General features: G+C 40.2%; 1 long non-coding RNA gene across 1 annotated transcript; it reads right to left on the reverse strand.

Annotated features, from left to right (window-relative positions):
• Positions 1-974: 974 nt before the first annotated feature.
• LOC117504623 lies at positions 975-4,044 on the reverse strand. Its single transcript, XR_004558852.1, has 3 exons — positions 3,971-4,044; positions 3,303-3,304; positions 975-989 (listed from the first exon to the last, which is right to left on the reverse strand). It is a non-coding gene; the product is annotated as an uncharacterized LOC117504623 (long non-coding RNA).
• Positions 4,045-4,272: the final 228 nt, after the last annotated feature.

Below are 4,272 nucleotides of genomic sequence, written 5' to 3' on the forward strand. Positions count from 1 at the left end.
TGTCACTCCCGGCTGTGTCCGTGGCGGCAGCGCCCTCTCGTGCCTGAAACCCGCACTTCAGGCAGGGCGCCCTCTGGTGGTGGGCCAGCAGTACCTCCTCTTCTGGCGGCCCACACAACATGAGTCATTCAGTTTGAAGTACTTCGAAACAATGAATAAATAATGAAGCAGTTTATTCTTTTATTGTTAGGAATTTTGAAAGATTTGTATTGTCACATAATTATTGAATTTACTTTTACAAATGTTTTGTTTCAGGTACTGCTTTGAGTAACTCAAAAATAAATTGTTTTGGGAAGCAATTATTTATTCAGTTTCACTTGTTCCAAAACAGTGAATAACTGCTTGGAACAGATGGCAGCATGCTGGTGCAATAAGCTAGTGATCTTGTCTCCGAAACAGAAGTTTCTTGGTTGAGCAGCACCCACACCCCGATCTCTGTATACATCTGGAATTGCATTAGACAATGAATGTGTTGTGTGTGTGTCCACTTGTGTCATGATTGGGTATGTGGGATATTGTGCTTTGTTTTTTGGTGTCTCTCTGTTAATATTTTTGCTTGGGTTTTGGTGGTGGGAGTTTTCTTGTCTGGTGCTGTATGCTTGGTGTTGGGCGTTTCCCCTTCTGTCCTCTCTCCCAGCCTGCCACGCCCTGTTCCTAATCACTTCTTCTTTATAAGCCGCACTGTTCCCTTCACCTGGTGCAAGATTGTTGTGCCATGTGCTGCTTTCAGCCTTTTTTTTTTTCTTTTTTGGTCTTCAGAGTATTTGCCCAATTTTTGCAATCCTATGTACTGACCTGTTTGCTTGTTTTTTAGATCCTGTCTCAGCATAATGTTACGGACACTCTTGCTTATTTCTGCCTGCCTTTTTTGGTACTGAACCCTGCATTGGCTGACATTAAACTCTGAAGCCAACCCTCCTGAATCCAGCATTTGTGTCCAATCACCTCGAGCATTTATGACTGACAACTTTCCCTGTCTGTGCCTTTTGCTTTTGGATTTGTGTTTCAGTTCTGTCCTTGTCTGTATACGGTTTATGTTTTGTCTGTTGCCCATGCCCCCTTTTTGGTTTTGTGTGTGTGTGTGTGTGTGTGTGTGTGTGTGTGTGTGTGTGTGTGTGTGTGTGTGTGTGTGTGTGTGTGTGTGTGTGTGTGTGTGTGTGTGTGTGCGCGCGCGCGTCTTCCATCACCTGTCATTTGTGTGGGTCCCATTTATGTGGGTATGTGTGGGTGTCTGTCTCCCGCTGTCTGACATCCTTATGGTCAGTCCACTGTCTGTGCGTCCATCATGTCTTTGTGTTTTTGCTCTTTTCGTATCTTTATGTTTCCCCCAGCCACAATTCTTCATGTTCTGGTGGTTTTTGTTCATCAGTGTCTTCAAGTAGTTCTCAGTGAATTCTTATCTTACACAGTTATTTGTTGTTTGTATTTGTCTCTTGATTTGTCATTTGATCAGTGTTTGAGTCATTGGTCATTTATCGTGCTGTCTTAAGTTCTACTCTTGTTTTTGCATTTTTGTGTTCCTTTTGTTCCTGTGGATTTCACGTCTCTGATGTTTCCTGTCCACTGTGATTTTTGCACCTGTTGTTCATTAGTTCTTTTGTTTTAAGCTGTACCTGTTTGTCTTTTGCCAGTTGATTAACGTTGTTGTTCATGTGTCATGTTCTCGTGACCTCACCTGTATCGCTATGTTTTGAAAGTACACCATATTGGATATTGTGTACTTTGTTTCAGCTGTCCTTAGTTTAGTTCCTTCCACCACACCTCCTGTTTATTATCCACCCTGGGTTTAGTATTGGGCTTTTTGTCATATTCACATAGCTGCAGCTGCTTCTTTGGCTTTTTACATATTAACCTGGATGATTAAGCACCATGGTTTTTTGTACTCTCAAGTTGGTTGCCTGCTTATTGGGGTTCGATTTGACTCTGACTCTGCCAAGATTGTAACAGAATGTGGTGTAAAACGTGTGTCAAACTAACTCTGCATCCATACAAGATCTTCTGCGGCGACCCTAAGCATAAATCGGTGCAGCCAAAATAAAGTTGTATTGCCAGCAGCAATTGTTTCATTGAGTGTTTTGACTGATTTCAAAACAGTAAATCATGTTCTGAAGCAATTGTTTCATTTGCTTCAAAGTTTCAAAAATCCCTGTTTCTGGCATTAATATGTGTCAAGTATTTTGGAAAGAGTGCAAACGATGATATCCACCCTCCAGCTGTACATAAATGAGTGCAATTTTGGAACTGCTCAATGATTCACAAAAATCTATTGTGGAGCAGCTTCACTGTGGGGCAGGCGTGTAAAGAAGCCTTGCCAAGTAATGCAATGACACTGTAACAGAAGTGTGACAACTGCTACACAATGTGACAAGGACAGCCCAGTGTGCTCACAGTAATCCGGTGTGCCATGACCGCTGACCTCTGGCAAAAGAGGCTGTCTGTCTGATAAAGTGCTATGGCTGTGGCTGTTCGTTACGTCAAAGCACCTGAGAACCTTCATCAGCAGTAGTCTATGCATGCCAGATAAAACGTAGTGCAGGATGAACAACAATTTAATCTGGGGAGGAAAAAATGACAGAGTCGTGTCTTTTTTTTTTTGGTTTCTGCAGTGTAGCAATAATGCTAGCAAGGAGCATGAATCAGCGATAATGTCAGTCCAGGTGTTTCTTCTGGAGCAGTGGGACACTCACAAACATTTGATCAAAAATTCACCTGACTGGCAAAGGACCTTTCTGACACAAGGTGCATAGTTCAGGTTTTCAAACTTTACTTCACTATCACCATGGCTACCACTGTCTAGCACTTAGCCACGGTAGCTAATGCAAATTTCTCAACCCCCACAGGCACTTTGCCTTCCTCTGGATATATGTTTATCAGATTTAATTATCCTTAAGGATATGTTTCTGACTCAGATTTTAATCAAAACATGATACTGAGTAAGTTAAAAAAAAAAACTATTGCTTACAATACATATTCATACAAAAATTCCTGACTCCATAAACTTTTGAAAAATTAATTTAAAAACTCTCAGCCTTTAAAATTTATATTTTGCACCCTGTTATCACTTACACTTTGAAATTTATTTGAAACAAAATCTATTATATAACAACTGAGTCATTTGTTTGGTGGGTTGTATGTCACGTGACATGGATTATTTGTACCATTTGCCATTGTGTTTCATTTACTGTGCAATAGTTCTTTCTAGTGTGCAATTTTCGGTCTGTACTGAATTTGCCACAACAACGGCATCACAGACTACATCGTCAGGATTGTGTTTTGCAAGTTGAGTGAAAAAAAATTTGTACTCCTATTTAAAGTTCGTGTTGGACTGTTGATGTCAAAGGACCAGTACAAACATCAAAGTCCTTTTTCTGTTGTTTATAAATTAATAAAATATCAAATGACAAGAATCTATTTTTTCCATTATATATTCAATTCAACTTTATTACAGACTCAAAGTCCACTAGATGACAATAGTACAAAAAATCAATTATAATGATAAAGAATGTCTTTTTTTAAAACAGTGTTTCAGTGTTTAAGACAGTGTTTCCACATCATGGACTGATAACAAATGGCACTCCAGCGAACGTCAACCAGGGACACGACAACTTGATCTTTCAATTGACAGATAAAATTGTTCATATGTTCCTCAGTGTGGCTTGCAGTGTGTTTACTCTTGCCGAGAGAAACATTTCATTCACACTGGTCCATCTCTACCACCTCATAAGCACACGAAAAACATCATTGTAGGCTACCTGCAGCTTTTGCAAGCTTCCTTTTTTATAGTTGGACCAAAGATGCACTGTGTACAGAGGCGCACAGTAAGATTTAAACAGCAACAACATTCATTATTTGTATACCAACAATCTGCTATATTACTGAGTTGATAAAACATTTTCACTGTAATGGCAGGTGGCTTAGTGGGGTAACGGGTTGAGCTACCAATGCGTAAACCTGGGTTTGATTCCCAGACATGACACTTCACCTGCATTATCCCAGTCCACCCACCTGTGAATGGTAACCTGCCTTGGCTGGAAAAGTAACCTGTGTAAAGACTGGCATCCCATCCAAGAGGAGTTGCAGACTTTATTGCTTTTCATGTTGAGGTATCTGAAGATAATAAACACATTTAACAAACCTCACAGCTACATCTAAAGAAGATGCTTTCCCATTCCTATTGTTGCAGTGAAGGAGAAGCAAATACCAGCAACATACATGTCACAATTTCCAGAAGTGTGTGTGAATGCAGCCAATGTCCTTGTTTATTGTCAGTGT

Source organism: Thalassophryne amazonica, chromosome 2, assembly GCF_902500255.1.
Source record: "Thalassophryne amazonica chromosome 2, fThaAma1.1, whole genome shotgun sequence".
Taxonomy (NCBI): Eukaryota; Metazoa; Chordata; class Actinopteri; order Batrachoidiformes; family Batrachoididae; genus Thalassophryne; species Thalassophryne amazonica.